The sequence below is a fragment of the Oryctolagus cuniculus genome, chromosome 19, assembly GCF_964237555.1.
Source record: "Oryctolagus cuniculus chromosome 19, mOryCun1.1, whole genome shotgun sequence".
In the NCBI taxonomy this organism is placed as follows: domain Eukaryota; kingdom Metazoa; phylum Chordata; class Mammalia; order Lagomorpha; family Leporidae; genus Oryctolagus; species Oryctolagus cuniculus.
Genome location: NC_091450.1, coordinates 60,135,705 through 60,148,572, shown reverse-complemented (window position 1 = coordinate 60,148,572; position 12,868 = coordinate 60,135,705). Strand labels below are relative to the sequence as shown.

General features: G+C 38.9%; 1 long non-coding RNA gene across 2 annotated transcripts in view; it reads left to right on the top strand.

The window, feature by feature from the left end:
- LOC127490154 (uncharacterized) overlaps positions 1-12,868 on the top strand; it is a 42,560-nt gene that overhangs the window by 14,921 nt on the left and 14,771 nt on the right. For both annotated transcript variants that reach the window (XR_007917994.2, XR_011384602.1), the window contains exon 2: positions 1,209-10,634. This is a non-coding gene — a long non-coding RNA (uncharacterized lncRNA). The remainder of the gene's footprint in view (positions 1-1,208; positions 10,635-12,868) is intronic.

Below are 12,868 nucleotides of genomic sequence, written 5' to 3'. Positions count from 1 at the left end.
TGGGATCACAAATCCCCTTGGGCTAGATGGTAATGCTAACATCTTAAGTTTTAAAGTGATCCTGTCTATAGGATTACGTATTAACTGCTAATAGTAAATAAAATTAAAGAGGAATGAATGCTCCAATATGGGAGGGAGTCCTTACAGCAGACTCATAGAGTGGCAATCTCCTTAAGTAACACTCAGTGACCTCAGAATCACCCCTGAAGGCATTCTGGTCTGGCTAGAAAGCCCACAAGAGCATTTCAGGCATGGAAATCCAGGGCACTCGTGGAAAAAGTGTCCCTATGTGGAGAACCTCCCTGGGTGAGACCCCAGTGGAAAGGAGTGGTCATCAAAGTAGAATGTACTTTTCTCCAGAGGGAGGAGAGGACTTCCACTTTGCTTATGGGCTTGTCTGAATACTGATGGAGTTTGTGAAACTCAAAAGGCTTCCATGGCCTAGGCAGCTTATGTCAAGAGCCTCAGGTGATCACTGATGTCACATATAAGAGTGTTAATTGTTAAATTAACAACAGGAATCACTGTGTACTAACTTCCCATGTAGGACCTCTGTTCTCAAAAGAGCTACAGTATTAACATTAATGGTAAAACTTAATTCCAAAGATTTACTTTGTGCTATTGTGTGATATTATGCATCATAAGTTCTAGTTGTGGCTAAGTGTCAAGCTCCATTGCCTGTATTCTTAGGTATTTATTTAAAGTGTATTAAGTGCCTCAAATGTAAAATCTTAGATACATGTCTCTCTGTGAAATTTCTGTCTCATATGTTTTAACATAGGGTCAGCTATTTAAAGGCAGCTGAGGAGATTTCTGAGAATGATGAAATTCTGTGGAATTTGGATTCCAAGATTTGAATTCCAAGCTTTTGTATACAACTTTAAAGAGGCCCTGATGCAGACTCTGTACTGAAAAGTGTAGCTACAAAAGTTGTTATGGATTCCAGGATTTGGATTCTAAGCCTTGTGTTTGCTTAAGAAGCCTCTGACATAGACACAGTGTGCTGGGCATGGGAGCTACAAAAGCTGTTCCAAGGAGTCAAGGCGTTTTTAACAAAAACTCCAACATTAACAATTCCTGAGCAAACCATTCATAAGATTCTCTTCAGATCAGTTTCAGCTTAAATGAAAGGGATCTTACCAGGTGATATTGAGCATGACTACCTCCATTAAATTAGGATTAAACTTCTGCCTCTTAAATATTCACAGGTGAATGCAAAAGACATGCCTGATTATTCCTGTAAGCCAATCAGAGACCTTAGTACCTCTTCAAAGCAATAAGATAAGTAAAGTTTTGCCTTTGTCACATCAAGACTGCTGTACCTTAAGGCAAAAATGCTGTACCTGCATTTCTTCATTATCTCTGGGAACTGTTATTGATAATAAAGCTACCTAATGAGTTATTCTATTGTAATTCTCTATACTCAAGCTAAATGGGTTATAATCTACATAAGAGTAACTTATCACTACCCACTATCTGGGAATCTGAAAAATACGTTGTTTTCATCTTAAGGGGCACCCCACTTATAATTGGTTTTGTTCCAGTTTTGTTTATGCTAATCAGCAAACTTATATGTTTCAGAACTCAACTTCTGGGAGTAACTGACCATGCAGGGGACACAGACATTGGCAATGACCAAGACTGCTCCCGCTCACAAAATGAATTTGTTAGATAGGCTATGCAGAGAATTCCAGACCCATAGGCAGAGCCTACACTATGCCCCCATAAACAGGAAGCATTTACAGAAGAGATAATTCTACACCTATCAACTTCCCTTAGGATTAAGGGATGAAGTCTCTGAGGGGGAAATGAAGTAGACAGGCATACAGGTTAAAATTGATTAGGCTTATGAGCTGGAAGACCATGCCTTTGCCACACCCCTGTGTGACCTCATGCCCCCACCTGACCACATCTGAGCACCCACTGGCCAATCAGGTTAATTAGCCACTCTCCTTTGATAATGGATTAAAAATCTGTGACATAGTGTGTCTATCCCCCCTTTTATTCCTTTTTGTCACCCTGGCCTCTTGCCAGTAGGGGGCTGGCTGCAGCCCTGTGCCTTCAGGGTGTTAGGGTCAGAAAAAGCCCACTGCCCGAGGAACGACTCCAAGAGACTTTTCTCTCATGCAACCAGCAAAGGGTTAAAGATTTATTGATCCAACATGTTGGGGCTCTCTGAACATACAAGGACAGAGGAGCCCCGAGGAACTACAGCATAGGGTTTATAAAGGCAAAAACCGCAAAATCGGGAGGGGGAGAGAATACACGGTTGCTAAGTGGTTGCTAATATCTTACAATCAGCAATTATGATCTTAAGACATAGACAAATCACATCTTCATTATTAGCTCAGGTAACCCAGGTGCAACCTTTTTATTTTTAAGCTTGAGCAATCATGCTAGGGGGTTTTTGTGCATTGCCAAGGGTGATGTAGTGCACTGCTATTGTCTGACTATTTGAGATCATAGTTTCAGACCAGTCTCACGGTGTGGGGGGTGCTTTCCCAGAATGGAGTCTCAAGTGCTCCAAAATGGAGTCCCTACTGTCAAGGTGCTACTTCACTCTGTTTTATTTTCACAGCTACACCAGGAAGGTTTAAACCTGTAAGCTTAAGCTTAACTTTTTACACCCGCACATATACAATTTTAACTCTTCACAGGGCACATGGCCTTCGGGCCAACCTGCCCTATGCTTCCTGGCCTGGATGCTCTTCTACGTGGCTGGTTCCTGGTACTTGGTATGAACGCAGATCTATCTCTCTCCTAGAAATAAAGCCCTCACTCTCCTATGCATCTTTCACACTAAATAAAAACTTAAAATGTAAAAAAAAATAGAATACCACTCTAAATACTAGTGTCTGATCATTAACATCACTTGTGAAAGAAGTAACCCTATCCTCTTAGACTCATCAAACTTCTCTCTTAACGTGTTCTCACTATCCAACGTTGTATGACAGCTTTTGAACACCAGGATTTCATTTTTTTGAAACAGTAAAGTGTTGCAGTCTTGAGTGTGCTGGAACAGGTTAATAGGGGCTTCAGGTAGCCAGTTGTTAAATTTTCTGGAAGTTCAAGAGCTGTTTGATGTCATCTTAGCTTTCAGCTTTGAAATTCCCTGTGTGCAGGGAACATGTTTCATGGAACGTGGCCAATTGTACAAGTCAGAGCAATTTCCCCATTCTGCACCACACAAATTAGTTTTAAATAAAGAGGATTCTGAAATTTCTTTAGTGAGTGATGATCAAAATTCTAGACGTGTTTTTATGTATGTACCAAAAAACTTGCATACATTTGACTAAATTCATCTGTGATAAATGATGATTCAATTTAAAACATTTAAAATATTTAAACTATAAATCTGAGAGGATTTCAAAGGGTTCATGGAAAATGGAATTAAAGTGTAATTTTATTTTGGGGTACAAAAGATTTGGAGCTATGCATGTTGGAAATCTTTAAAGTTCAGGAAAATTGCATATTATTTAAAAAGTGTATATAGTTTTTATTTTATTTATTTATTTATTTTGACAGGCAGAGTGGACAGTGAGAGAGAGAGACAGAGAGAAAGGTCTTCCTTTTGCCGTTGATTCACCCTCCAATGGCCACCGCGGCTGGCACGCTGTGGCCGGTGCACTGCGCTGATCCGATGGCAGGAGCCAGGTACTTCTCCTGGTCTCCCATGGGGTGCAGGGCCCAAGTACTTGGACCATCCTCCACTGCACCCCCTGGCCACAGCAGAGAGCTGGCCTGGAAGAGGGGCAACTGGGACAGAATCCGGCACCCCGACTGGGACTAGAACCTGGTGTGCCGGCGCCGCAAGGCGGAGGATTAGCCTACTGAGCCGCGGCGCCAGCCAAAAGTGTATATAGTTTTAAAAGTTCTTCACACTGACATAAACTTATCTTTTTAAAAAACATTTATTTGAGAGGTAGAGGTGTTTATATCAATATATTTAAATTACACTAGGTAGCAATGACAAACATTCAAGTTTATTTTGTATACAATGATTAACAACAAAATTTCTCTTCATATTTCTCTATAGCTAAGGCTGCTCAGAAAGATATTTTAAATATAGTGAGTTTCAAATGTAGGCTTACTTTCTTCAGATTAGGAAGTTATCATGCATTTAAAATAAATGCTATTGAACATAAATTACAAAGAAAGAGTACTTTTTCAGATTATACTTTTACTTTTTTTTTTTAAAGATTTATACATTTACTTGAGAAGCAGAGTTACAGAGAGAGAGGTCTTCCATTGCTGGTTCACTCCCCAAATGCCTGTAATGGCTGGAGATGGGCAGATCCGAAGCCAGGAGCTTCTTCCAGGTCTCCCATGCAAGTGCAGAGGCCCAAGCACTTGGGCCATCTTCTGCTGCCTTCCCAGGCCACAGAGAGCTTGATCGGAAGTGGAGCAGCTGGGATATGAACTGGTGTTTTGGGATGCTGGTGCTGCAGAAGGAGACTGTGTCACAACCCCAAAAACTTATCTTTTAATTTCATTCTCCCTGAATTATTTGCACACATACATAAAATATATATAAACATTTTTTGTTTGACTTACTTTGAAAGTAGATGACAATGTCATTAAATTATATTTAAAAACTGACATGCTTCAGTGTCAGGCGTTTTTAGTAACAGAGCTATAAAAAGATATTATGAGAGAAATAAAAGCACTCAGACCTGCTAAAACACTTTTATTTCTTAAAAAGGAAGCATACTTAACCCTAACTGATGGGCCAAAGGAATTGTGAGCACAGCCACGTTTTTAAAAATATGTATTAGTAGAAAGAGCATCACCTCATTTATAAAATGAATTTCATTTTTTAAGAAAAGAAAGATGCATTTTACTAAATGCTACATGTCAAGTGACAGTGAAGTGGTTTAAGTGGAATTAAAATACCAGTAAATGTGTCAGTAAAAATTTCAGTTGAGGGGCCAGCATTTTGGTGCGATAGGTTAGGCTGCCACCTGCAAAGCCTGCATTCCATTTGAAGCCCAGTTGGAGTCATGGCTGCTCTTCTTCCAGTCCAGCTCCCTGCTAATGTGCCTTAGAAAACAGCAAAAGACAGCCCAAGTCCTTGGGTCCTGCCTGCTCCCCATGTGGGAAACTTGGATGGAGTTCCAGGCTCTTAGCTTTGGTCTGGCCCAACCATTGAGGGGAGTGAACCATTTCCTGAGTGAATCAGCAGATGGAAGATGTCTTTTTCCTTATCTTTCCCTCTCTCTATGTCACTCTACCTTTCAAAAAAACCTAAGGTAAATCCTTAAAAATTGTTTTCAGTTAATTAAACCTCACTCATGGTACATTTTATTTGATATTGTCAATAGTAAGTGTTATTACTAAACTTATTTTCTCTCTCCCACATCTGTACTTTAAATTCTCTCAATTTTCTGCTTTCAAAAATCATGCATGGATTCTATAGATTAGGAATCTGAACTTGAAAAGAGAATTGGCTTAGAAGACCATGGAAGCGGCAAATTGCAATGATTTTCAACTCAAGTCTTCAGGTGTCAAACCTTCTGCAATTTTCCCCAAGTCATTCTTCTTTTCTGAATCTGTAAATGTTTTAAGCAAAAATATGCCCATTACAAACTGATTTTAACCAGAGTTCTGGTTAATCAGTGCAAAACTTTAAAAACATGTGCGGCTACTAAGATTTATTTTCTATTCTGACAGTTATTGCCATATGAAACAAATGATGTGCTTCACTCGTGTTTCTGTGTGCTGTGTGTATGCAAGGGTAGGGATGCTGGTAAATAACATTTAGGAACAAATCATGTCCCTTTTTGAGAGTGCCAGCTTACATGTTAAGTACAAGAAAAATATACAATCCCAGTTCATTTCCCCCCTCAGTGTAATGAAATGCTATCTTCTATCTAGTATATAATTCTAAAAACTTATTAAATATTTCAAAAGTTATGAGCCATGATATATGACATATGAAAAAATCAAAGTATAGGTTTGGATGGAGTGCCTTGATCCAATACACAATCAGTACCCTTGGATTATCTGCAAGGTGAAATCTTCAGATTCACATAAACTTACTTACATTCACATAAACTTACTCATATGCCATTTGGGAGAAATTAGAAGTAGGTGTAGAAATTTTTTTTTTTGTATCTAATCTAAAATTTGGCTTTTAAAAAATATATCAGATTTCAGTTAAAGCTACTGTCCTAGAAAATTTATTTAACATAATATTCAGTTTAGTCTCTGAAATGCATACATAATAACAGAATTAAAATTCCTGTTTAAAATTTTTATTTATTTGTTTATTTGAAAGGTAAAGAGAAAGAGACTTACCATTTGTTGATACACTTACAAATGCCTACAGTAGCCATGGCTGGATCAAACCAAAGCCTCAAGTTAGGAATTTAAACTCCATCTCCCATGTAGGAGACAGGGCCCCAAGCACATGGGGCTGCCTCCCAGCATAGGAGTCAGAAGAAGCTGAAATTGGAGGCAGCGCCAGGTCTTGAACTCAAGCCCTCCAATATGAAATGTGGGTGTCCCAAGCAGCTTCTTAACTGCTTAACAAAATACCCACTTCATGGTATTATCATTGCTATTTCCCATAAATTGATTTAGCAAAGAAAAAGGTTATGTATCCCAAAGTATTAACCCTTAACGCATGATAGCTTGATAGTACCCCAAGGACTACTATTTATAATTATTTATGGTTAATTTTAGGTCACTTGTATCCAAAACTTGATTGTAAGGTACTTCTAGGTAGGTATATATCATATTTATCTGTGTATTTCATAGTACATTGTACAGCAAACTACTCGTGATTGTCACATGTCACATACATCACATATCACACTTTCACCATAGGGTATATGCTATGTGTACACATTTCTAAAAGGGACTATAGTATCAAATGGTATTTAAAAGATACTTTATTTTTCAGTTTCCTATTTCAGCAAGATAGTCAATTCCCCATTCCCACTTTTCCACACACATAAGCCAATATCCTATACTCACTGCCTTTCATAGCCTCTTTTGTTCAAGAAATGCACTAGGATCGGCGCCTCTGACCTCACCTTCTTCTTTCTCTTCTAGAAAGGCATTTATGCACCACATGAAAACCTCTTCTGCTGTTATTCATAATCATTGCTACTGTATCCATTCTGCCTTCACCAGTCTTGTTACCAACCTTCTTTGCTTGTGTACTCTACACAGGCTAGGCCAGCAATTCTTCACATTTTACACTCAGAAATTTGTTGATGATCATTTCATTCCTCTCATAGGATCTCACATTCAGTATGTTTTTTTTTTTTTGATAGGCAGAGTTAGAGAGAGAGAGAGAGAGAATGGTCTTCTTTCCATTGGTTCACCCCCTAGATGGCTGCTATGGCCGGCACACTGCACCTATCTAAAGCCAGGAGCAAGGTACTTCCTCCTAGTCTCCCATGTAGGTCCAGGGCCCAAGGACTTGGGCCATCCTCCACTGCCTTCCCGGGCCACAGCAGAGAGCTGGACTGGAAGAGGAGCAACCAGGACAGAATCCAGCACCCCAACCGGGACTAGAACCCGGGGTGCTGGCACCGCAGGCAGAGGATTAGCCTAGTGAGCCACAGCGCTGGCCTCAGTATGTTTTCTAAGTAAATGTCACTTAATGTTTTCTTCTCTCTCTCTCTCCTCCCTCCTGCACACAGCCTCTCCCTATATAAAGTAATAGTAAGAATGATGAAGAAGACAATGGAGATATGATTTACACAGTTTGGGAAGAGGAAGCCTTTCTTTGTCATTTGCATGTTATTTTGCTCAAACATGTTTACATCAGAGCTTCCCTGTTATTTGAGGAAATCATTATGTTGCACAACAAATTGACTTTATTAGAGAGCACTGATTTTCTCTTTGGCTGATTTTACTTTTTTGGAAAGCAAGTACTACTTACTCAATGTGAACAGGATTCTATCTGTGAAGGGTATTTAAGCAGTGTCCTACAAATGGAACTTCTATGATTTTTGACTTCTCATATTGGAGAAGTCCTTTTAGAAAAGCAATCAGAAATGTGTTGCAGAAGATTCACCCAAAGACTATGATCTTTCTTGCCAGTGCGACTGCAATAGGGAATGATCACAAGGCATTTCTTTCCAGCAGCAGATGCAAGCAAACTGCTGTATAATACATGAGCTGGAAACTCAGGTTGTCTCAGATTTTAAGGTTATTTTTATATCATTACTTTTATGTATTGTTTATTTTTATAATTTACAGTTTCTACTGTGAAGGCAAGTGAAATAAATAGGTAGATTATTGACTTTTAATCATCCAGAAATAAAAAAAGAAATACCTGAGCTATTTGCTTCTCAAACCCTCCAAATGAAGAAAATTATACATCCTAGTAAATAATAAAGGCATAATATTTTAAAGAATGGGCTAAGGAATGTTTTTAGTAAATTTTGTCTTGATTAAAATCATTTAAGAGTACAAGTTATAGTATTTTGTATGTTCTAACATTTAGGCATGATGTGATTCTTCTTAGTAAATCCATGTATCTGTTTACTGGGACTCTTTAAAGGAGAAGAAACACACACACACATCCTGACATACATGCTCTCACACTCATACACACTCATATACACAGTCACCCATACTTACACACTTACACACACACACCCTCACACACACACTCATATACATGCTCACCCATACTTACACAGTCACACACATATCACACACATACTCTCACAGTCACACATACACACTCACTCATACACACACTCACCCATGCACACACTCACTCATACTTAGTCACTCACACACAAACAATTATACTATCTGATATTAGTTAATTGGGCAGACTAGGATTAGTTATATTTCATCAAACTTTCCAAAAAAACCTTTCAGAGGGAAAAAATTCATCTCTGGATGCCACTGGGCCTTGGAAATCATAGCTACACCTTCTGTTTCATTGTGGGCTGGCAGAAAATAACATACAGCTCCTTGTAGGAGCTCAGCTATTTTTCACTGTGAATTAGAACACACTTATCCATTGTGTGAATTCTTTTTTTTTTTTTTTTGACAGGCAGAGTGGACAGTGAGAGAGAGAGAGACAGAGAGAAAGGTCTTCCTTTGCTGTTGGTTCACCCTCCAATGGCCACCATGGCTGGCGTGCTGCGGCTGGTGCACCACGCTGATCTGATGGCAGGAGCCAGGTATTTCTCCTGGTCTCCCACGGGGTGCAGGCCCCGCAAGGTGGAGGATTAGCCTAGTGAGCCGCGGCACCGGCCCCATTGTGTGAATTCTAAACTTCTTACATTTTAGACTGAGCTCCATTTTAAGAACAAACTTTCCCTATTTTTTTAAAATGTTTTCTAATTCTTCATTGTATTAAATGTATTATTTCCAAATACTAAGGCCCTAGGCTACAGTCCTCTCTTAAAAGTTAGAGTTTACAATTAATTATTGAATCCTACAATATGCGGGCATTTATCTAAATTATTTACTTAATTTAACCATCTTCACATGAATTCTGGGTTAAAGGTCAGGAAATGAAGGAAGTAGGGTTGAATAAGCAGGTGAGCGGCAGAGGTTGTGCTCTTAACATCAGATGAATGTGGCTTCTTGGGTAACCAAGAGTCTGCTTGTGTGTCTTAGTTATCATAGCAATACTTAAGTTATCATAAAAATACTTAGTATCATAATTAAATAGAGGTATTTTCTAATTCTTCTATTTTTAATTTCAAAGATTTATTTATTTATTTGAAAGGCAGAGCTATATAGAGAGGGAGAGAAACTAGAAAAATGATCTTCCATCCACAGGTTTAATCCTTGAATGGCCACAATGGCCAGGGCTGAGCCAGGCTGAATTAAGAAGCCCGATCTCCATCTGGGTCTCCCACATGGCGGCATGGACCCAAGTTCTTGGCTCTACTGCTTTCCAACAAGTTCCCTGCTAATTCTATTGGGAAAGTAGCAGAAGAATGCAGATGGAGTTCCTGGCTCTTGGCTTTGGTTGACCCAGCCTAAGACCTTTGTGGTCATTTGGGGAGTGAACCAGTGGGTGGAGGATCTCTCTCTCTGTCTCTCCTTCTCACTTTATCACTTGCTCTGCCTTTCAAATAAATAAATAATGCTTAAAAATGGAGAATCATTCTGTTCATACTTAGACCTCAAGCCTGTGTGTTAAGAACTTACTAAATTTCATATCTAAAATTGTTTTCTAGAGAGGATTTTGTCCATCTTATTATAATATCATATGATGAGTGGTTATATACAGTTCATGTTTTGTAAGGAGAAAAATTGACACATCTCCAATTAGGTCATCAGTTGTTTGAAGGCAGATTGGAAAACCAAGGAATGTGTTGCGCATGATGGAGGTGAGAGTATTTTACTGCTTCTGCTCTCCATTTGTCCCAAGACTAGCACAGCACTTGGGAAAGCAGTAACTCAGCCATGATGAATACAGTAAATCACATGATTACATATATTTGAATGAATGAGTTGGTACTAATTTTTTTCAGATCCCAAGAAGGAAATTACAAGTCTGAAGTCAACAGCAAACCCAGGAAGGAAAGGACAGCATTTACCAAGAGCAAATCCAAGGACTAGAAGCAGAATTTGCCCATCACAACTATGTGACTAGACTGAGGAGATACAAGATAGCAGAGAATCTGGATCTCACCAAAAGACAGGTAAAGCTGGGCATTGCCAGGGATTGTTTTCATTGCTTTGGTTCAATAACCCTCTTGTACCATTTTTTAAATATCTGGAATCATTGTTCTTAATTATCAAAAGGAAGAAAGGTGTGCTATTTAATGATTAAGTATTTTTACCCAGCAAAATGAAAAAATTAAAAATCAGTGAGTGATTTTATGGGGGAAAAAACCCTACATTTATTGAGTTTAAAGAAGAATTCTGTGTTCTGCAATAACGTTCTTTCTGTATTTGTTGGTGCTGAGGAGGTGTGTGTGAAAATATTTATTTGACATAATGATGGAATGTGGTGAGGAATTTTGTATCCTTTCAAAATCTCCTATTTGGCATGTTAGAATGTTGACAACCCCTGAGTAGTTTCCTGTATTGGTCAGAATAGGGTATATTATGTTGCGCTAACACATTAGCTTCCAAGCCTCAATGGCATGATACAAAAATGCTCATTTGCTCACTCTCCATACTGAGTCTCCTAAGTCCAGGCTTCCAAATAAACACTCCCAGCATGGTGGCTCTCTGGCATCTCCACACACAATGTCATTGGGAACCGCAGAAGGTGAGAAGTCATTGCAAGTTCATGCACTGGCCCTTGAATGCTTGCATGGCCATGACCCGCATTAATGTTTCAGGTTCAGAAATTGTCAAATGGTGCAACATAGAGGAAATGATGGAATACAAGGGCACGTAGACCACTCATGAATATTTTTGTCCCATTACTCCAAATATTTTTGAAATTGTGCTGGTCTTGGTAATGCAAAATTCTGCTACTAACTCAGAGAACACTTTGGAATTATTAAAAATTTGCGGATCTCAAATAGTAAGACCTAAAGAGTACTATTACATTAATTTTGTATTAATTACTTCCTAGATCCCCTTCTTGAATTTTATTTGGATGACAAATGGTCTCCTCTTATGATGCTCCCAGCACACTCTTTGTAAGGGCTGTGACTTGCCCTGGGAGAATCTAGCCGACTTACGGTTACCAGTTGTTCAGCTTCAGATAAACATTCCTGAAAGTCAAATGCAAAATCTTTATGGACAGTGCAGTTATTATTGACACTTGGAGGGCTGGAGTCTCATTTCCTCTTTCACTGTACACACCTCCTCCGGGATCCCACTGGAACCAAGGAAATATCAACAGGGTGCAGACATATGAATACATATCTTAGGTGAGCAAACTGTTCATCTAATTTCTTAAATCATCTTCTTTCCTCTGTTAATTTTACATCTCAACCCTGTTAGGTTACTTCTGGGTGGGGAAAATGCATACAGGAACACTTTCATGTGTTTTTATACATTGCCAGTTTGTGTTTTATTAATCATGACTAGTACCTAACTTATGGAGCATAACATTTCCTTCCCTTGAACTTCACAAAGTTCCATCTATAAGTGTACAGCTTATGGCATGCAAGAAATCCTGTTCCAAAATCTATATCATCAGACAATAGTTTCACTATGTTTTCATTTCTAAAAAATTGTTTACTTAAAAATTTATATACTTATTTGAGAGGCAGAGAGAAAGAGAGGGGGCATTTGTTTTATTGTTTTTTAATTTCTAAAAAATTATTATTTATTTACTTATTTGAGAGCAGAGAGTGAGAGAGAGAGGGGATACAACTATTGCTTGCTCATACCCCAAGTGCACATGATGATCCTCGGCTCGGGGCTGAAGCTGGGAGCCAAGAATCCAATCCAGGTCTCCCTTGTGAGTAGTAAGGAACTCGTTGACTGAGGCTACCACAGTGGCATCCCAGGATCTATGTTAGCAGGAAGCTGGAGCCAGGAGCTGAGCTGAACCCAACATGGAATGCAACCAACCAACATCATAACTGCTAGACCAAAACCTATCCTGTGTTTTGCTCTTGTTTAATTATTTCTTTAACTGGGAACAGGACAATAGGCAGGGGGAACCACAAATTTCTGTCATTATAGAGAGACAGTGAACTCCAGGAAAGTTAACTGTGTTTTATATAATACATGAAGGGAGATGGAAATTGGAGTTTGCTTCCAGTGTTCGTAATGATGGCTGTAATACTGAGCCTTCAGTGAAGAACAAAGTAGAAACTCTGTGTTTACTAACCTGGGGATCTTGGTTTTCCCCAGCTATCTAGGCATTCAACAGGTTTCACTTTTGTATGAGTGTAATTCCTTTTGAAAAGTAATTCTATAAGCCTAGTTTGAGAGGTTTTGAAGGTATTTGATATTTTTTCTTTTT